The sequence below is a fragment of the Magnolia sinica genome, chromosome 17 (genome assembly GCF_029962835.1).
Source record: "Magnolia sinica isolate HGM2019 chromosome 17, MsV1, whole genome shotgun sequence".
NCBI classification, from domain to species: Eukaryota; Viridiplantae; Streptophyta; class Magnoliopsida; order Magnoliales; family Magnoliaceae; genus Magnolia; species Magnolia sinica.
Window position 1 is genome coordinate 28,394,022 of NC_080589.1, and position 23,356 is coordinate 28,417,377.

The 23,356-nt window shown below is 38.2% G+C and overlaps 1 non-coding gene across 1 annotated transcript; it reads right to left on the bottom strand.

Annotated features, from left to right (window-relative positions):
* Positions 1-1,176: 1,176 nt before the first annotated feature.
* LOC131232134 (small nucleolar RNA R71) lies at positions 1,177-1,279 on the bottom strand. Its single transcript, XR_009164741.1, has one exon. It is a non-coding gene; the product is annotated as a small nucleolar RNA R71 (small nucleolar RNA).
* Between the last annotated feature and the right edge of the window lie 22,077 nt (positions 1,280-23,356).

Genomic DNA, 23,356 nt, shown 5'->3' on the forward strand with positions numbered 1-23,356 from the left:
AGATAGATCAGATCTGTGCAAGATAGCTAAGGTAAGTTTTCTTCTAAACCCTCCAGATTTTCTGTAGATTTTATTTTATTTTTTTCTTTCTTCTTTTCTTTTTCTTTGAAAATAAATTCAGTTGAGTCTTTCAAGCACTAACTATGACATAAGGTTGCCCTGCTTGGGATTTTATCACCCAAGTGCTATGGTTGTCCTATAGTTGCTGTTTGATCACAAAGATCATCCGCTGAATCTATTTTTCAGATTAACATAATTTAATTTCTGCATTAGTTTTACTTTTATTTATTATTATTATTTTTTGTGGACTGAACCCTCATGGTCGGCTCTGCCACCTGGGTTGTTGATTTATTTTGCTTTGTGGACTGAACCCTCATGATCGGCTCTGCCACCTGGGTTGTTGATTTATTTTGCTTTGTGGACTGAACCCTCATGGTCGGCTCTACCACCTGGGTTGTTGATTTATTTTGCTTTGTGGACTGAACCCTCATGGTTGGCCCTGTCACCTGGGTTGTTGATTTAAGTTTTTATTTTTATTTTAAGTATCATACTTGCTATTTGAATTAGTGGTATTTATTGTGTGGTGTGGATGGTTTATGTCCCGTTGGAGTAGGGATCAAAACAATCGACTCTCCTCTGAAGGGGGACTAGTTCCAGGCCTTGATCATTCACTTAGAAGAGGCACTCAACATCACTTGGATTCCATGGCAGACCCAGTTGATAATCCAAATCCAAATATGTCAGATCCAACTATAAATCAAAATAATCCTCCTCTTGAAGATGAAAATGAAGTTCATAGGAATGTGTTAAACCAACCACGGACTTTACGTGAACATTTACACCCTGAGAGATCAACTTTACCATCTTGTATAGTGTTCCCTACTCACACAGGGAACATTGATTTTAAACCAGGTGTAATTCAATTAATTCTTAAATTTCATGGCTTAGATTCTTAAAGCCCCTACTTGCACCTCAAGGACTTTGAGGAAGTAATTGCAACGTTACAAGTAAACAATGGCAATAGGGATGTACTTAAGCTTAGGTTATTCTCATTTTCTCTAAAGGATCGGGTCAAAGCATGGCTCAACTCTCTAAGACCTAATACCATCACTTCATGGCAAGCCTTAAGTAGAGAGTTTTTGAAAAAGTTCTTTCCCGAGCACAAAACAAATGCATTAAAACAAGAAATCATGTCATTCTCTCAAAAGGGGAATGAACTATTTTTTCAAGCTTGGGAGCGGTTCAAAGACATTCTAATTACTTGTCCACATCATGGTTATGAACCATGGCACGTGATTGATGCTTTCCGAAAGGGGCTCACCATGGATACCCATCAGTTCATAGAGATGATGTGTGGTGGAACCTTTCTTGACAAAGATCATAATGAAGCTTAGAATTTTTTAGATATGTTAGCAGAGAATACGCAGACATGGGATGTCTCTGCTAAATCAGACCAAACTAGACCCATTCCTAGAGAGAAAGCGGGAATGTATGTCCTAAGAGAGGAAGACGACCTTAATGCAAAATTCGCTGCATTGGCTAGAAAGGTCGAAGCCTTGGAAATTAGGAAGATTGATATGGTTAAAGCAAACACTTCCTTAGGTAATTTTTTTAGCATTTGTGGTGGTACAGACCATGACACAAAGGATTGTCCAATAATCTCAGTTGTACAAAATATCACGCATGAGCATGATCAAGCAAATGCAATAAATAATTACCAAAGGTCAGTTATGCAACCATTGGCGTAACCATCCTAATCTTAGTTGGAGGAATGGACCACAAATTAATGGGCCCAATGCACCTCAAATGCTTCCACAAAATAACTTCTTTGGGGCACCTAACAATGCACCATATGTGCCCCCACCAAAGCGATCATCTGTGGAGGATACATTGACTACATTTATGAACTCTCAAGCTCAAATGAATCAGTCTCTAATCCAATCAAATCAGGAATTAAAGACAGCGGTGGTTAGGATTGAGACTCAACTAAATGCTAGGGAAAAAGGCACCCTTCCTTCTCAACGTGTACCAAACCCTCGAAACACACATTTCATTAGAGACTCAAATCCAAGTGAACTACATCATGAACAAGCTAAGGCCATCATTACCTTAAGAAGTGGAAAAGAGGTCGATAACAAGATAATGCAACCGGTAGAAATACCGGAGGATGAGCCACTGTCTCAAGAAAATGATGAACCGGCTATGGTTCAAGAGCCGCAACAGCAAAAGGATAAAGAGACTAAGTCATATGAGCCTCCAGTTCCATTCCCATCTAGACTTCGGAATCCAACTGTCCCCATGAAATATCAAGAGGTGTTGGATGTGCTCCAAAAGGTTACTGTCAATATTCCTCTGCTTGATGCCATTAGACAAATTCCATCATATGCTAAATATCTCAAGGACTTGTGCACTGTAAAGAGGAAATTAAATATGCACAAAAAGGCCTTCCTTACTGAGAAAGTGAGCGCTATCATTCAACAAAGGGTTGTACCCAAATACAAAGACCCGGGAAGTCCCACTATTCCTTGTATTATTGGAAATTTTCAAATTGAGCATGCTTTGCTAGATTTGGGTGTAAGTGTCAACTTAGTACCTTATTCAGTTTACAAACAAATGGGGTTAGGCGAGCTTAAACCAACCACGATTACACTCCAACTCGCTGACCGTTCTATTAAGGTACCAAGGGGAATTTTAGAGGACGTGCTAGTCCAAGTGGAGAAATTCTACTTCCCCATGGATTTTATTATACTAGACACTAAACCATGTGTAAATGCTAGCACTCAAGTTTCCATCATTTTAGGCCGCCCATTCCTAGCAACTTCAAATGCACTCATAAATTGCAGGAATGGAATGATGAACTTGTCTTTTAGTAACATGACTCTAGAGCTAAATATTTTCAATCTATGTAAGCAACCCATTGATAATAATGAGATCCATGAGTTGAATTTCATGGACTGCTTGATAGAAGAAGAGGAATTAGAACCTAGTCTAACTAAGGAATTGATTCAAGTCATTAGAAACTTAAAAAATTCTGATTTAGAAAAAGTGCTTGCTGAAATTTCTGATGATAATGAGAGCACTACCACCCAGGACATTGGTATGTGCCGATGGAGACTGCTCACTCAAATCCTATCTATCGAGGACTTGCGACCTCTGCCATCACCAACCAATGTTCCAAAGCTTGATTTAAAACCACTGTCAAATGAGCTTAAGTATGTGTACTTAGGTGAAAATAAAACTTATCCTGTGGTGATCTCTTCATTTTTAGAAAAGGATCAAGAGATTAAATTGTTGAAAGTTCTAAGGGACCACAAAGGAGCCTTGGGCTGGACCATTTCTGACATTAAAGGTATAAGCCCTTCCATATGCACCCATCGGATCCACCTCGATGATGATGCCAAACCAATTAGACAACCTCAAAGGCGTCTCAATCCAAACATGATGGAAGTTGAAAAAAATGAGGTGATCAAATTATTGGATGTGGGAATCATCTATCCAATATCCGATAGTGTTTGGGTGAGTCCAACTCAAGTAGTCCCAAAGAAATCTAGAATAACTATTATGTAGAATTCTAATAATGAACTCATACCAACACGTGTCACTACTGGTTAGCGTGTTCGCATTGACTATAGAAAATTGAATCAAGTCACAAAGAAGGACCATTTCCCTCTACCATTCATTGATCAAGTTTTAGAGAGGGTAGCAGGTCACTCCTTTTATAGTTTTCTTGATGGATATTCTGGATATAACCAAATAGAGATAGCTCTTGAAGACCAAGAGAAAACCACGTTCACTTGTCCATTTGGCACGTTTGCTTTCAAACGGATGCCATTTGGATTGTGTAACGCTCCAGCAACTTTCCAACGGTGTATGTTAAGTATTTTTTCAAATATGGTTGGAAAGTTTTTTGAGGTTTTCATGGACGAGTTCTCTGTATTTGGGAGTAGTTTTAAGGAATGCCTCAACAATTTATCTCTTGTCTTGTCTAGGTGTGAAGAGAAACACCTTATCTTAAATTGGGAGAAATGTCATTTCATGGTTCAAAAGGAAATTGTTTTGGGCCATGTTATATCCAAAAATGGAATCGAGGTAGATCGCTCAAAACTCGACATTATAGTTAATCTACCTATCCCCCGAACTGTTAGCGATATTAGATCACTTATAGGGCATGCTGGTTTTTATAGAAGATCCATCAAGGACTTTAGTGCCATTACTAGACCCTTGACTAATCTTCTTCAAAAGGATGTTCCATTTAAGTGGACAGATGAGTGTGCAAGTGCTTTTAATAAAATTAAATCATCCCTTAACACTGCACCTATCATGCGTCCACCAGATTGGACACTTCCTTTTGAACTAATGTGCGATGCAAGTGATTATGCCATAGGGGCTGTTTTGGGCCAAAGGAAAGAAAAACGGCCCTACGTTATTCACTATGCGAGTAGAACTCTAAACTTGGCCCAAGTGAACTACTCAACAACTGAAAAAGAGTTACTTGCAGTAGTTTTTGCTTTAGATAAGTTTAGGTCCTACTTGCTAGGATCCAAAGTGGTCATTTTCACGGACCACTCGGCTTTGAAATATTTGTTATCTAAGAAGGATGCAAAGCCGAGACTTTTGAGATGGATCCTCCTACTCCAAGAATTTGACCTTGAGATAAAAGATAAGAAAGGAGTAGAAAACGTAGTGGCCAATCACCTTTCTAGATTGGTGTTAGATGATTCCATTGAAGAGATACATATCCAGGACACTTTCCCTGATGAAAAATTATTTGCGATCTCCAAATTGCCTTGGTATGCGGATATAGTAAACTATCTTGTAACGGAAAAAATGTCATATCATTGGAAGTCACAAGATAAAAAGCGTTTTGAAACCGAGGTTTGGAACTTCTTCTAGGATGACTCGTATTTATATAAATATGGGACTGATCAAATTTTTAGACGTTGTGTCCCAAAGGATGAAGTTCGAAGTGTTATTTCTTTTTGTCATACGGAAGCATGTGGTGGCCATTTTTCTACTAAGAAAACCACTGCAAAAATCCTGCGGTGCGGTTTTTACTGGCCCACCATGTTTAATGACACCCATGCTTTCTGTGTTGCTTGTGATAGATGTCAAAGGTTGGAAAGTGTGTCTCAGCGCAACATGATGCCTTTATCCCCAATTTTACCATTGGAGATTTTTGATTGTTGGGGTATTGATTTTATGGGTCCATTTCCATCTTCTTTTGGATTTCTTTATATATTGGTTGGTGTGGACTATGTTTCAAAGTGGATTGAGGCAGTTCCAAGTAGGACCAATGACAACAAAGTGGTCATACGATTCCTTAAGGAAAATATTTTTGCTAGATTTGGAACTCCAAAGGCCATCATTAGTGATGGCGGGTCTCACTTTTGCAATAGAACATTTGAGGCTTTGATAAAGAAATATGGCATCAAGCATAAAGTGAGCACCCCATAGCACCCACAAACGAGTGGGCAAGCTGAGATTTCTAATCAGAAAATCAAACACATTTTAGAGAAAACTATAAGGCCAGATAGGAAGGATTGGTCCCTCAGACTATCCGACACTTTATGGGCTTATAGGACTGCTTATAAGACCCCGATTGGAATGTCTCCATATAGATTGGTGTATGGGAAGGCTTGCCACTTGCCTGTGGAATTGGAACATAGAGCTTACTAGGCAATAAAGAAATTAAACTTTGATATGGATCAAGCAAGTGGACAAAGGAAATTAGAGTTAAATGAATTAGAGGAGTTGAGGAGAGACTCCTATGAAATTTCTAAAATCTATAAAGAGAGGACCAAAGCTGTTCATGACAAAAATATCCTGAGGAAGAATTTTAAACCTCAGCAAAAGGTCCTATTGTACAATTCTCGTCTCCAGTTCTTTTCGGGAAAGTTAAGATTAAGATGGACAGGCCCCTTCATTGTGAAGAATGTTTATACTCATGAGGCTGTTGAAATTGAGAATCCACGTAATGACAATGTGTACAAGGTTAATGGTCAGAGATTGAAGCCTTATGTGGAAAACTTTCATTTGGGAGAGGAGTCTGTCCCTCTTCATAAGCCAGAATATTCAGAATGATGCTCCTGGTCTGACGGAGCATTTGTGAATGATTTATATCATATTCAATTTTTTTAGTGTCACATAGCAGGTGAGTTTTTTATGGCAGATACTATCCACCCTTTCTTTTATTTTTATTGTTCTCTGCATTACATTATCATTACATTGGGGACAATGTAGATTTTAGGTTGGGGGGTGTGGATAGTCATCCATGTGAAAGTTTTTTATTTTTTTCGGGGGTTTCAGTTTATTTTATTATTATTTTTAGGTTTCAGTTAGGTTTAAGTTTATTTTTTTTAGGTTTATGGAAAAAAAAAATTTCTACATTTTCAAAATAATATTTTTATATACAAGAATGTGAACATGATATTTTGCGAATTTCAAAGGCAAATTTAATACTTAGTCTAGGTTGATAGTAGTCAAGAATCTGACAACTAAAAATTATAAACTTGAGTTCAATTATCTAATTACTAGTTTAAAGTGAGTTGTAATTTGATGTACTGAATTCACAATACACCCTAGCTAACTAAGTGAGGAATATGATATGTGAATTAGAATAACGACTTTTGATTCAAACAAGGTTGAATGAACTAGTACCATTGATATATGTTTAAAAGAGAGAATATTAAAGGAAAAAAAGAGTGATGGAAAAAAGAAATTTTTATTATAGAGCATGAATGCAATGACCATAACAATCGTGTCAGTAATCCGGAGTAAGAATACCTAAGTATCCATTACTGTTACCATTACAAGTACGATACCTTAGGTTATGAAGCAAACCCGATGGGAATCTTCATCTAAGGGTGGTCTATAATAATGAGGATATGATGATAAAAGAAGAAATGTCATAAAAAAATGAGATAACTAGAGATTTCATATTCTTGGGATGATTGAAAGGAGTTAGGATAGGGAACATGCATATTTCTCAAAGTTATACTAGTGTCACGGAGCACCTAAGTCTATTGGATCATAACTATTCTAAATTTTGATTAGGTTTCTGAACTCAAGGATGTAATGGATTAGAAAATTGAGATTCTAACTAACTTCAGACTTAGGTTAAGTATTGTTTTGTTTTGGAATTCATATGATGAATGGAGGCATAATTGTATAAATTTTATAGTGTTGAAATATTTTTCTTATTTTTAATGTTTGTAGGTAACATTTCTGTAAACCCTCACGAGACTATAACTCGTCCACTAGGGGAAACCTAGGGGTTTAAAGGCTTGTTGCATATGCTAAATGCAATCGAGATTACCTGTGAAAGTGGTGTAGTTAGAATTTTTTTCATTTTAATTTTGTTTTTAAAATTAATTTTTATTCTTATTTTTATTTTTCTTCACTTATTTTGCTCGGGACTAGCAAAATGCTGGTTGGGGGGTGTGTTGAGACTCAAATATTGCATAATTTTTCCCATTTATATCTTGGTTTTATGAACAAAAATCATCTTAATATTCTATTTTACTCATGTATGTGTTGCAAGGTGAATTTAAGAGCTTGGATTGAAAAATGGTGTTAAAAAGTAAGAATTTGATGCTGAAAAATCACCAAGGCAAGGGATGGATCTTAGGAGATCAAGATTGAAGAATTCACATGTTAAAGATCCAAGAAAACCAAGTGAGGAATGAAGAGAATTGAAGATTTGAAGTGAAGAATCCTGAAATTGTCCAGAAAAAGTGTATTATGAAGCTGTGAAGTTTATTTTGGAAAACTGCGCAGCAGGAAATCTGTTTTAAACGAACTATGCAGCAAGAAGTCTATTTTGGAAAAATACGTGTATTTGAGGCGTTTTCTAGGGTTTCCAACTTTGTACGAAAATTGGAGTTCCCTACTTATAAATAGGGCCTCCTAAGGCATTCTTAAACATCATTCAAAGCATTCAAGAGCAATATTTGGGGTTTTTTTTTTTTTTAGTTTTTAGTTTTATTAAAGCTTTATAAGTTGTTTTTTTATTTTAAATCCTTTCTATTTGTATTTTTTTCTTCTTTCTTTCTTGTTGCTTTTTATTTTTGCAATTTAATTATGTTTTTCCAAGTTCCCTCTAGCCTAAGCTAGAAGGGAAGCACATGGGTTTAATATTTCTTTAAGTTATGATGATTGATTGTTTTAATGATGAGAAGAATGATGTATGCATGTTATCTATTATTTAGGTTTTATTTTTTTATCCTTTTGTAAGATCCATATGTTTCCATCATATGAGATCCACATTGATGGATAGGCTTACCCTAGATTAATCAGATTTCCTAGATAGGAGATATTCTCAACCTGTTATATTTCTTTGATATTCATTATCCTATAGATATTGAATACTTAAAATCACTAGCGCTTGAGAATATAAGTCAATGGTGCAAATCCATTATTTTCTAATCTTTTATATCATTTATTAAAATATTTAAAGTGTTTTATTTTCCGATTAAGCTGACCATAGTGCTCAGATCCTAGTTGTGTTATCCAAGTCATCATGATTTTGGAACATTAACCTATGTGTGGAACTTTGAAGCTTGGGTGTTTTTTATTCAGTTGAATTACATCCATTCAAAAATCCCAAAATCAAATCATCAAATTAATTTTTATTACTTAGTTTGTTTTGCATTTGATTTTTTTCTTCTCGCAATTCATCTCCCTGTGGGATCGACCCTGTATTCACAGGATATTACTTATGAACCTCTGCACTTGGAGGCAAGCAATCATCGGACTGGGTCGATTTTTGGTCATCTGAAAGGTAATTTAGTGCTATTTAGTTCCTGACTTGAATCAACGTATCCAGAGACCATTTGCGCATCCGTAAGTGGGATCGCAGTCGTCGATCCTGAATTTTTCCTTCATCTCCTTGTCCAATAGTAACCTTCATAACTCACTCTTTGGTAGTCGAATTTAGACTATTTTGAGCTCATCGGAATGGTAACTCGACAAGCTTCCTAATGGGACTAGAATTGACTAATTCTGATACCATTCGATATCCCAAAAGCATGTTAGAACTCTTCGATCGTCATTTTGCAATTTGGATATTTAATCTTTCTAAATAGCGCAATCCAACAGAGATGCACATAACTCCCTTTTTTGATGTTGGACTGGGTCGATTTTCGGTCATCTGAAAGGTAATTTAGTGCTCTTTCATTCCTAACTTGAATCATCGTATCTAGAGACCATTTGTGCATCTTTAGGTGGGATCGCAGTCGTCGATCCTGAATTTTTCTTCCATCCCCTTGTCCAATAGTAACCTTTGTAACACTCTCTTCAGTGGTCGAATTTAGACTATTTTGAGCTCATTGGAATGGTAACTCGACAAGCTTCCTAAGGGGATCAGAATTGGCTAATTCTGAGACCGTTCGATATCCCAAAAGTACGTTGGAACACCTCGATCGTCATTTTGCAATTTGGTTGGTTAATCTTTCGAGATCGCGCGATGCAATGGAGGTGCTCATTACTCCCTCGTTTAATGTCGGATTCGGTCAATTTTTGGCCATCTGAAAGGTACTTTAGTGCTCTTTCATTCCTGACTTGTATCATCGTATTCCGAGACCATTTGCGCATCCGTAAGTCCGATTCCAGTCGTCGGACCTAAATTTTTCCTTCATCTCCTTGTCCAATAGTAACCTTCATAACTCTCTCTTCAGTGGTCGAATTTAGATTATTTTGAGCTCATTGGAATGGTAACTCGACAAGCTTCATAATTAGACCAGAATTATCTAATTAAAAGACCGTTCGACATCCCAAAAGCCTGTTGGAACTCTTCGATTGACATTTTGTTATTTGGATTGTTAATCTTTCCAAATCACGTGATCCAACGGAGATGCTCATAACTCCCTCGTTTGATGTCGGATTGGGTCAATTTTTGGTCATCTGAAAGGTACTTTAATGTTGTTTCATTCCTAACTTGAATCTTTGTATTTTGAGACCATTTATGCATCCGTTAGTGGGATTGCAGTCATTGGTCCTGAATTTTTCCTTCATCTCCTTATCCATTAGTTACTTTCTTAACTCTCTCTTTAGTGGTCGAATTTAGACTATTTTGAGCTCATTGGAAAGGTAACTCTACTAGCTTCATAATGGGACCAGAATTGTCTAATTCTGAGACCGTTCGACATCCCAAAAGCCTGTTGGAACTCTTCAATCATTATTTTGCAATTTCGAGTATTAATCTTTCTAAATAGCGCAATCCAACGGAGATGCACATAACTCCCTTGTTTGATGTCGGACTGGGTCGATTTTTGGTCATCTGAAAGGTAATTTAGTGCTGTTTAGTTCCTGACTTGAATCATCGTATCCAGAGACCATTTGCGCATCCGTAAGTGGGATCGCAGTCGTCGATCCTGAATTTTTCCTTCATCTCCTTGTCCAATAGTAACCTTCATAACTCTCTCTTTGGTGGTCGAATTTAGACTATTTTGAGCTCATCGGAATGGTACCTCCACAAGCTTCCTAATGGGACTAGAATTGACTAATTCTGATACCATTCGATATCCCAAAAGCACGTTGGAACTCTTCGTTCGTCATTTTGCAATTTGGATATTTAATCTTTCTAAATAGCGCAATCCAACGGAGATGCACATAACTCTCTTTTTTTATATCGGACTGGGTCGATTTTCGGTCATCTGAAAGGTAATTTAGTGCTCTTTCATTCCTAACTTGAATCATCGTATCTAGAGACCATTTGTGCATCTTTAGGTGGGATCGCAGTCGTCGATCCTGAATTTTTCTTTCATCTCCTTGACTAATAGTAACCTTCGTAACACTCTCTTCAGTGGTCGAATTTAGACTATTTTGAGCTCATTGGAATGGTAACTCGACAAGCTTCCTAAGGGGATCAGAATTGGCTAATTCTGAGACCGTTCGATATCGCAAAAGTACGTTGGAACACCCGATCGTCATTTTACAATTTGGTTGGTTAATCTTTCGAGATCGCGCGATGCAATGGAGGTGCTCATTACTCCCTCGTTTAATGTCGGATTTGGTTGACTTTTGGCCATCTAAAAGGTACTTTAGTGCTCTTTCATTCCTAACTTGAATCGTCGTATACTGAGACCATTTGTGCATCTGTAGGTGGGATCGTAGTTCTCGATCCTGAAATTTTCTTTCATCTCCTTGTCCATTAGTTACTTTCATAACTCTCTCTTCAGTGGTCGAATTTAGATTATTTTGAGCTCATTGGAAAGGTGACTCAACTAACTTCATAATGAGACTAGAATTGTCTAATTCTGAGACCGTTCGACATCCCAAAAGCCTGTTGGAACTCTTCGATCTTCATTTTGCAATTTGGATTATTAATCTTTCCAAATCATGCAATCCAATGGAGATGCACATAACTTCCTCGTTTGATGTTGAATTGGGTCGATTTTTGGTCATTTGAAAGGTATTTTAGTGCTCTTTCATTCCTGACTTGAATCGTCGTATTCTGAGACCACTTGTGCATCCGTAAGTGGGATCGCAATCGTCGATCCTGAATTTTTCCTTCATCTCCTTGTCCAATAGTAACCTTCATAACTCTCTCTTTAGTGGTCGAATTTAGACTATTTAGAGCCCATTGGAATGGTAACTCAACAAGCTTCCTAATGGGACTAGAATTGGCTAATTCTGATACCATTCGATATCCCGAAAGCCTGTTGGAACTCTTCAATTGTCATTTTGCAATTTAGATTCTTAATCTTTCTAAATAGCACAATCCAACGGAGATGCAAATAACTCCCTTCTTTGATGTTGGACTGGGTCGATTTTTAGTCATCTGAAAGGTAATTTAGTGCTCTTTCATTCCTAACTTGAATCATCGTATCCCGAGACCATTTGTGCATCCGAAAGTGGGATCGCAATCGTTGGTCCTAAATATTTCCTTCATCTCCTTGTCCAATAGTAACCTTCATAACTCTCACATCAGTGTTCGAATTTAGACTATTTTGAGCTCATTGGAATGGTAACTCGACAAGCTTCCTAAAGGGACTAGAATTGGCTAATTCTGATACCATTCAATATCCCAAAAGCATGTTGGAACTCTTTGATCGTCATTTTGCAATTTGGATTGTTAATCTTTCCAAATCGCGCGATCAAATGGAGATGCTCATAACTCCCTTGTTTGATGTCGAATTGGGTCGATTTTTGGACATCTGAAAGGTACTTTAGTGCTCTTTCATTCCTGACTTGAATCGTCTTATACTGAGACCATTTGTGATCTGTAGGTGGGATCGCAGTCGTCGATCCTGATTTTTTTTTTCATCTCCTTGTCCAATTGTAACCTTCATAACACTCTCTTCAATGGTCGAATTTAGACTATTTTGAGCTCATTGGAATGGTAACTCAACAAGCTTCCTATTGGGACCAGAATTGGCTAATTCTAAGATGTTCGATATACCAAAAGCACATTGGAACTCTTCTATTGTCGTTTTGCAATTTGGATTGTTAATCTTAGAAATCACGTGATCCAATAGAGATGCCCATAACTCCCTCATTTGATGTCGGATTGGGTCGATTTCTGGTCATATGAAAGGTAATTTTGTGCTCTTTCATTCTTGACTTGAATCGTTACATTCCCATACCATTTACACATCCGTAAGTCAGATCCTAATTGTCGGACCTGAATTATTCCTTCATCTCCTTATCTAATAGTTACCTTCATAACTCTCTCTTCAGTGGTCGAATTTAGATTATTTTGAGCTCATTGGAATGGTAACTCGACAAGCTTCCTAATTAGACTAGAATTGTCTAATTCTGAGATAGTTCGACATCCCAAAAGCCTGTTGTTGGAACTCTATGATTGTCGTTTTACAATTTGGATTGTTAAACTTTGCAAATCGCGTGATCCAATGGAGATGCTCATAACTCCCTCATTTGATGTCGGATTGGGTCAATTTTTGGTCATCTTGAAAGGTACTTTAATGCTGTTTCATTCCTGACTTGAATCTTTGTATTTCGAGACCATTTGCACATTCGTTATTGGAATCGCAGTCGTCGGTCCTGAATTTTTCCTTCATTTCCTTATCCATTAGTTACTTTCATTACACTCTCTTCAATGGTCGAATTTCGACTATTTTAAGCTCATTGAAAAGGTAACTCAACTAGCTTCAAATTGAGACCAGAATTGTCTAATTCTGAGACCGTTCGACATTCCAAAAGCCTGTTAGAACTCTTCGATCATCATTTTGCAATTTGGATTGTTAATCTTTTCAAATCGTGCAATCCAACGGAGGTGCACATGACTCCCTCGTTTGATGTCGAATTGGGTCAATTTTTGGTCATCTAAAAGGTACTTTATTGCTCTTTCATTTCTGACTTGAATCGTCGTATTTTGAGACCATTTGCGCATCCGTAAGTGGGATCACAGTTGTCGATCCTGAATTTTTCCTTCCTCTCCAAGTCCAATAGTAACCTTCATAACTCTCTCTTTAGTGGTCGAATTTAGACTATTTTGAGCTCATTGGAATGGTAACTCGACAAGCTTCCAATGGGACTAGAATTGGCTAATTTTGATACCATTCGATATGCCAAAAGCACGTTGGAACTCTTCGATCGTCATTTTGCAATTTGGATTGTTAATCTTTCTAAATCGCGCGATCCAATGGAGATGCTCATAATTCCCTCGTTTGTTGTAGGATTGGGTCGATTTTTGGTCATCTAAAAGGTACTTTAGTGCTCTTTCATTCCTGACTTGAATCGTCGTGTACCGAGGCCATTTGTGCATCTGTAGGTGGGATTGCAGTCGTTGATCCTAAATTTCTCTTTCATCTCCTTGTCCAATAGTAACCTTCATAACACTCTCTTCAGTGGTTGAATTTAGACTGTTTTGAGCTCATTGGAATGGTAACTCGACAAGCTTCCTATTGGTACCAGAACTGGCTAATTCAGAGACCGTTCGATATCCCAAAAGCACATTGGAACTCATCAAGCATCATTTTGCAATTTGGATTGTTAATCTTTCGAAATCGCATGATCCAATGGAGATGCTCATAACTCCCTCATTTGATGTTGGATTGGGTCGATTTTTGGTCATATGAAAGGTAATTTTGTGCTCTTTCATTCTTGACTTGAATCGTTACATTCCCATTCCATTTACACATCCGTAAGTGGGATCGCAGTCGTCTGTCCTGAATTTTTCCTTCATCTCCTTGTCCAATAGTTACTTTCATAACTCACTCTTCAGTGGTCAAATTTTGACTATTTTGAGCTCATTGGAATGGTAACTCGACTAGCTTCTTAATGAGACCAAAGTTGTCTAATTCTAAGACCGTTCGACATCCTAAAAGCCTGTTGGAACTCTTCAATTGTCATTTTGCAATTTAGATTGTTAATCTTTCCAAATCGTGCAATCTAACGGAGATGCACATGACTCCCTCGTTTGTTTTCGAATTGGGTCAATTTTTGGTCATCTGAAAGGTACTTTAGTGCTCTTTCATTTCTGACTTGAATCGTCATATTCTGAGACCACTTGCGCATCCGTAAGTGGGTTGCAGTCGTCGATCCTAAATTTTTCCTTCATCTCCTTGTACAATAGTAACCTTCATAACTCTCTCTTTAGTGGTCGAATTTAGACTATTTTGAGCTCATTGGAATGGTAACTCTACAAGCATCCTTATGGGACTAGAATTGGCTAATTCTGATACCATTCGATATCCCAAAAGCATGTTGGAACTCTTCGATCGTCATTTTGCAATTTGGATTGTTAATCTTTCCAAATCGCACGATCCAATGGAGATGCTCGTAACTCCCTCCTTTGATGACGGATTGGGTTGATTTTTGGTCATCTGAAAGGTACTTTAGTGCTCTTCCATTCCTGACTTGAATCGTCGTATACCGAGACCATTTGTGTATCTTTTGGTGGGATCACAGTCATCGATCCTGAATTTTTCTTTCGTCTCCTTGTCCAATAGTAACCTTCGTAACACTCTCTTCAGTGGTCGAATTTAAACTATTTTGAGCTCATTAGAATGGTAACTCGACAAGCTTCCTAATCAGACCAGAATTGTCTAATTCTGAGACCGTTCGACATCCCAAAAGCCTGTTGGAACTCTTCAATCGACATTTTGAATTTGGATTGTTAATCTTTCCAAATAGCGCGATCCAACGGAGATGCTCATAACTCCCTCATTTGATGTCGGGTTGGCTCGATTTTTGGTCATTTAAAAGGTACTTTAATGCTGTTTCATTCCTGACTTGAATCTTTGTATTCCGAGGCCATTTGCGCATCCATTAGTGAGATCGCAGTTGTCGGTCCTGAATTTTCCCTCATCTCCTTATCCCTAAGTTACTTTTGTAACTCTCTCTTCAGTGGTATAATTTAGACTATTTTGAACACATTGGAAAGGTAACTCAACTAGCTTCATAATGTGACTAGAATTGTCTAATTCTGAGACCGTTTGACATCCCAAAAGCCTGTTGGAACTCTTCGATCGTCATTTTGTAATTTGGATTGTTAATCTTTCCAAATCATGCAATCCAACGGAGATGCACATAACTCCTTCGTTCGATGTCGAATTGGGTCGATTTTTGGTCATCTGAAAGGTACTTTAGTGCTCTTTCATTCCTGACGTGAATCGTCATATTCTGAGACTATTTGCGCATCCGTAAGTGGGATTGCAATCATTGATCCTGAATTTTTCCTTCATCTCCTTGTCCAATAGTAACCTTCATAACTCTCTCTTTAGTGGTCGAATTTAGACTATTTTGAGCTCATTGGAATGGTAACTCGACAAGCTTCCTAATGGGACTAGAATTAGCTAATTCTGATACCATTCGATATCCCAAAAGCACGTTGGAACTCTTCGATCGTCATTTTGCAATTTGGATTGTTAATCTTTCTAAATAGCGCAATCCAACAGAGATGCACATAACTCCCTCGTTTGATGTCAGACTGGGTTGATTTTTGGTCATCTGAAAGGTAATTTAGTGCCCTTTCATTCCTGACTTGAATCATTGTATCTTAGACCATTTGCGCATTCATAAGTGGGATCGCAGTCGTCGGTCCTAAATATTTCCTTCATCTCCTTGTCCAATAGTAACCTTCATAACTCTCACATCAGTGGTCGAATTTAGACTATTTTGAGCTCATTGGAATGGTAACTCGACAAGCTTCCTAAGGGGATCAGAATTGGCTAATTCTGAGACCGTTCGATATCCCAATAGTACGTTGGAACTCCTCAATCGTCATTTTGCGATTTGGTTTATTTATCTTTCGAGATTTCGCAATGCAATGGAGGTGCTCATTACTCCCTCATTTAATGTTGGATTGGGTCGATTTTTGGCCATCTCTAAGGTACTTTAGTGCTCTTTCATTCTTGAATTGCATCATCATATTCCGAGAGCATTTGCGCATCCATAAGTCAGATCCCAGTCATCAATCCTAACTTTTTTCTTCATCTCCTTGTCCAATAGTAACCTTCGTAACTCACACTTTAGTTGTTGAATTTAGACTATTTTGAGCTCATTGGAATGGTAATTCAGCAAGCTTCCTAATGGGACTAGAATTGGCTAATTCTGATACCATTCGATATCCCAAAAGCATGTTGGAACTCTTCGATCGTCATTTTGCAATTTGGATTGTTAATCTTTCCAAATCATGCGATCCAACGGAGATGGTCATAACTCCCTCGTTTCATGTTTGATTGGGTTGATTTTTGGTCATCTAAAAGGTACTTTAGTGCTCTTTCATTCCTGACTTGAATCGTCATATACCGAGACCATTTGTGCATCTATAGGTGGGATCGCAGTCGTCAATCCTGAATTTTTCTTTCATCTCCTTGTCCAATAGTAACCTTCATAACACTCTCTTCAGTGGTCGAATTTAGACTATTTTGAGCTCATTGGAATGGTAACTCGACAAGCTTCCTATTGGGACCAGAATTGGCTAATTCTGAGACCGTTCGATATCCCAAAAGCACATTGGAACTCTTCGATCGTCATTTTGCAAATTGGATTGTTAATCTTTTGAAATCACGCGATCCAATGGAGATGCTCATAACTCCCTCATTTGATGTCGGATTGGGCCGATTTTTGGTCATATGAAAGGTACTTTAATGCTGTTTCATTCCTGACTTGAATCTTTGTATTCCGAGAACATTTGCACATCCGTTAGTGGGATCGCAATCGTCGGTCTTGAATTTTTCTTTCATCTCCTTGTCCAAAAGTTACTTTCATAACTCACCCTTCAGTGGTCGAATTTAGACTATTTTAAGCTCATTGGAAACGTAACTCAACTAGCTTCATATTGAGACCAGAATTGTCTAATTCTGAACCATTCAACATCCCAAAAGCATGTTGGAACTCTTCGATCGTCATTTTGCAATTTGGAATGTTAATCTTTCCAAATCGTGCAATCTAACGGAGATGCACATGACTCCCTCGTTTGATGTCAAATTTGGTCGATTTTTGGTCATCTGAAAGGTACTTTAGTGCTCTTTCATTCCTGACTTGAATCGTCGTATTCTGAGACCATTTGTGCATCTGTAGGGGGGATCGCAGTCGTCGATCCTAAATTTTTCCTTCATCACCTTGTATAATAGTAACCTTTATAACAATCTCTTCAATGGTTGAGTTTAGACTATTTTGAGCTCATTGGAATGGTAACTCGACAAGCTTCCTATTGGGACCAAAATTGGCTAATTCTGAGACCGTTCGATATCCCAAAAGCACATTGGAACTCTTCGATCGTCATTTTGTAATTTGGATTGTTAATCTTCCGAAATCGCGCGATCCAATAAAGATGCTCATAACTCCCTCATTTGATGTCGGATTGGGTCGATTTTTGGTCATATGAAAGGTACTTTAATGATGTTTCATTCCTGACTTGAATTTCGTATTTCGAGACCGTTTGCGCATCCGTTAGTGGGATCGCAGTCGTCAGTCCAGAATTTTTCCTTAATCTCCTTATCCATTAGTTACTTTCATAACTCTCTCTTCAGTGGTCGAATTTAGACTATTTGGAGCTCATTGGCTAGGTAACTCAACTAGCTTCACAATGAGACCAGAATTGTCTAATTCTGAGACTGTTCGACATCCCAAAAGCCTGTTGGAACTCTTTGATCAACATTTTGCTATTTGGATTGTTAATCTTTTCAAATTGCGCGATCCAACAGAGATGCTCATAACTCCCTCATTTGATGTCGGATTGGATCGATTTTTGGTCATCTAAAAGGTACTTTAATGTTCATTCATTCTTGACTTCAATCTTTGTATTCCAAGACCATTTACGCATCCGTTTGTGGGATTACAGTCGTCGGTCCTAAATTTTTCCTTCATCTCCTTGTCCATTAGTAACCTTCATAACTCTCTCTTTAGTGGTCGAATTTAGACTATTTTGAGCTCATTGGAATGTTAACTCGACAAGCTTCCTAATGAGACTAGAATTAGCTAATTCTGATACCATTCGATATCCCAAAAGCACGTTGGAACTCTTCGATCGTCATTTTGCAATTTGGATTGTTAATCTTTCTAAATAGCACAATCAAACGGAGATGCACATAACTCCCTCGTTTGATGTCGGACTGGGTTAATTTTTGGTCATCTGAAAGGTAATTTAGTGCTCTTTCAATCCTGACTTGAATCATCGTATCCTGAGACCATTTGCGCATCCGTAAGTGGGATCGCAGCGGTCGGTCCTAAATATTTCCTTCATCTCCTTGTCCAATAGTAACCTTCATAACTCTCTCTTCAGTGGTCGAATTTAGATTATTTTGAGCTCATTGGAATGGTAACTCGACAAGCTTCCTAATTAGACCAGAATTGTCTAATTCTGAGACAGTTCGACATCCCAAAAGCCTGTTGGAACTCTACGATCGTCATTTTGCAATTTGGATTGTTAATCTTTCCAAATCGTGTGATCCCACGGAGATGCTCATAACTCCCTCATTTGATGTCGGATTGGGTTAATTTTTGGTCATCTGAAAGGTACTTTAATGCTGTTTCATTCCTGACTTGAATCTTCGTATTCCGAGACCATTTGCGCATCCGTTAGTGGAATCGCAGTCGTCGGTCCTGAATTTTTCCTTCATCTCCTTATCCATTAGTTACTTTCATAACTCTCTCTTCAGTGGTCGAATTTAGACTATTTTGAGCTCATTGGAAAGGTAACTCAACTAGCTTCATAATGAGACCAGAATTGTCTAATTCTGAGACCGTTCGACATCCCAAAAGCCTGTTGGAACTCTTCGATCGTCATTTTGCAATTTGGATTGTTAATCTTTCCAAATCGTGCAATCCAACGGAGATGCACATAACTCCCTCGTTTGATGTCGAATTGGGTCGATTTTTGGTCATCTGAAAGGTACTTTAGTGCTCTTTCATTCCTGACTTGAATCGTCGTATTCTGAGACCATTTGCGCATCCGTAAGTGGGATCGCAGTCGTCGATCCTGAATTTTTCCTTCATCTCCTTGTCCAATAGTAACCTTCATAACTCTCTCTTTAGTGGTCGAATTTAGACTATTTTGAGCTCATTGGAATGGTAACTCGACAAGCTTCCTAATGGGACTAGAATTGGCTAATTCTGATACCATTCGATATCCCAAAAGCACGTTGGAACTCTTCGATCATCATTTTGCAATTTGGATTGTTAATCTTTCCAAATCATGCAATCCAATGGAGATGCTCATAACTCCCTCGTTTGATGTCGGATTGGGTCAATTTTTGGTCATCTGAAAGGTACTTTAGTGCTCTTTCATTCCTGACTTGAATCATCGTATACCGAGACCATTTGTGCATCTGTAGGTGGGATCGCAGTCGTCGATCCTGAATTTTTCCTTCATCTCCTTGTCCAATAGTAACCTTCATAACACTCTCTTCAATGGTCGAATTTAGACTATTTTGAGCTCATTGGAATGGTAACTCGACAAGCTTCCTATTGGGACCAGAATTGGCTAATCCTAAGGCCATTCGATATCCCAAAAGTACATTGGAACTCTTTGATCTTCATTTTGCAATTTGGATTCTTAATCTTTCAAAATTGCGCGATCCAATGGAGATGCTCATAACTCCCTCATTTAATGTCGGATTGGGTAGATTTTTGGTCATATGAAAGCTACTTTAATGCTGTTTCATTCCTAACTTGAATTTCGTATTCCGAGACCATTTGCGCACCCGTTAGTGGGATCGCAGTCGTCGGTCCAGAATTTTTCTTTCATCTCCTTATCCATTAGTTACTTTCATAACTCTCTCTTCAGTGGTCAAATTTTGACTATTTTGAGCTCATTGGAAAGGTAACTCAACTACCTTCATAATGAGACCCGAATTGTCTAATTCTGAGACTGTTCGACATCCCAAAAGCCTGTTGGAACTCTTCGATCGTCATTTTGCAATTTGGATTGTTAATCCTTCCAAATCCTGCAATCCAATGGAGATGCACATAACTACCTCGTTTAATGTCGAATTGGGTCGATTTTTGGTCATTTAAAAGGTACTTTAGTGGTCTTTCATTTCGGACTTGAGTCATCGTATTCTGAGACCATTTGCGCATCCATAAGTGGGATCGCAGTCGTCGATTCTGAAATTTTCCTTCATCTCCTTGTCCAATAGTAACCTTCATAACTCTCTCTTGAGTGGTTGAATTTAGACTATTTTGAGCTCATTGGAATGGTAACTCGACAAGCTTCCTAATGGGACTAGAATTGGCTAATTTTGATACCAGTCGATATCCCAAAAGCACGTTGGAACTCTTCGATCGTCATTTTGCAATTTGGATTGTTAATCTTTACAAATCGCGCAATCCAATGGAGATGCTCATAACTCCCTCGTTTGATGTCGGATTGGGTCGATTTTTGGTCATCTGAAAGGTACTTTAGTGCTCTTTCATTCCTGACTTGAATCGTCGTATACAGAGACCATTTGTGCATCTGTAGGTGGGATCACAGTCGTCGATCCTGAATTTTTCTTTCATCTCCTTGTCCAATAGTAACCTTCATAACACTCTCTTCAGTGGTCGAATTTAGACTATTTTGAGCTCATTGGAATGGTAACTCGACAAGCTTCCTATTGGGACCAGAATTGGCTAATTCTGAGACCGTTCGATATCCCAAAAGCACATTGGAACTCTTCGATCGTCATTTTGCAATTTGGATTGTTAATTTTTCGAAATCACCCGATCTAATAGAGATGCTCATAACTCCCTCATTTGATGTCGGATTGGGTAGATTTTTGGTCATATGAAAGGTAATTTAGTGCTCTTTAATTCTTCAATTGAATCGTAAAATTCCCATACCATTTACACATCTGTAAGTGGGATCGCAGTTGTCGGTCTTGAATTTTTCCTTCATCTCCTTGTCCAATAGTTACTTTCATAACTCACTCTTCAGTGGTCAAATTTAGACTATTTTGAGCTCATTGGATTGGTAACTTGACTAGCTTCATAATGAGACCAAAATTGTCTAATTCTGAGACCGTTCGACATCCCAAAAGCCTGTTGGAACTCTTCAATCATCATTTTGCAATTTGGATTATTAATCTTTCTAAATAGCACAATCCAATGGAGATGCACATAACTCCCTTGTTTTATGTTGGACTGGGTCAATTTTTGGTCATCTGAAAGGTAATTTAGTGCTCTTTCATTCCTGACTTGAATCATCGTATCCCGAGACCATTTGCGCATCCGTAAGTGGGATGGCAGTCGTCGGTCCTAAATATTTCCTTCATCTCCTTGTCCAGTAGTAACCTTCATAACTCTCACATCAGTGGTCGAATTTAGACTATTTTGAGCTCATTGGAATGGTAACTCGACAAGCTTCCTAAGGGGATCAGAATTGGCTAATTCTGAGACCGTTCGATATCCCAAAAGTACGTTGGAACTCCTCGATCGTCATTTTGCAATTTGGTTTGTTAATCTTTCGAGATCGCATGATGCAATGGAGGTGCTCATTACTCCCTCGTTTAATTTCAGATTGTGTCAATTTTTGGCCATCTGAAAGGTACTTTAGTGCTCTTTCATTCCTGACTTGTATCATCGTATTCCAAGACCATTTGCGCATCCGTAAGTCATATCCCAGTTGTCGGACCTGAATTTCTCCTTCATCTCCTTGTCTAATAGTAACCTTCATAACTCTCTCTTCAGTGGTCGAATATAGATTATTTTGAGCTCATTGGAATGGTAACTTGACAAGTTTCCTAATTAGACCAGAATTGTCTAATTCAGAGATAGTTTGACATCCCAAAGGCCTATTGGAACTCTACGATCGTCATTTTGCAATTTGGATTGTTAAACTTTCCAAATCGCGTGACCCAATGAAGATGCTCATAACTCCCTCATTTGATGTCGGATTAGGTCAATTTTAGGTCATCTAAAAGGTACTTTAATGCTGTTTCATTCCTAACTTGAATCTTCGTATTCTGAGACCATTTGCGCATCCGTTAGTGGAATCGTAGTCGTCGGTCCTGAATTTTTCCTTCATCTCCTTTTTCATTAGTTACTTTCATAGCTCTCTCTTCAGTGGTCGAATTTAGACTATTTTGAGCTCATTGGAATGGTAACTTGACTAGCTTCATAATGAGACCAAAATTGTCTAATTCTGAGACCGTCCAACATCCCAGAAGCCTATTGGAACTCTTCAATCGTCATTTTGCAATTTGGATTATTAATCTTTCTAAATACCGCAATCTAACGGAGATGCACATAACTCCCTTGTTTGATGTCGGACTAGGTCGATTTTTGGTCATCCGAATGGTAATTTAGTGCTCTTTCATTCCTGACTTGAATCATCGTATCCCAAGACCGTTTGCGTATCCATAAGTGGGATCGCAGTCGTCGATCCTGAATTTTTCCTTCATCTCCTTGTCCAATAGTAACCTTCATAACACTCTCTTCAATGGTCAAATTTAGACTATTTTGAGCTCATTGGAATGGTAACTCGACAAGCTTCCTATTGGGACCAAAATTGGCTAATCCTGAGACTGTTTGATATCCCAAAAGCACATTGGAACTCTTTGATTGTCATTTTGCAATTTGGATTGTTAATCTTTCGAAATTGCGTGATCCAATGGAGATGCTCATAACTCCCTCATTTGATGTCGGATTGGGTCGATTTTTGGTCATATGAAAGGTACTTTAATGCTGTTTCATTCCTCACTTGACTATTTTGAGCTCATTGGAAAGGTAACTCAACTACCTTCATAATGAGACCCGAATTGTCTAATTCTGAGACTGTTCGACATCCTAAAAGCCTGTTGGAACTCTTCGATCGTCATTTTGCAATTTGGATTGTTAATCTTTCCAAATCCTGCAATCCAATGGAGATGCACATAACTACCTCGTTTGATTCGAATTGGGTTGACATTTGGTCATCAAAAAGGTACTTTAGTGGTCTTTCATTCCGGACTTGAATCGTCATATTCTGAGA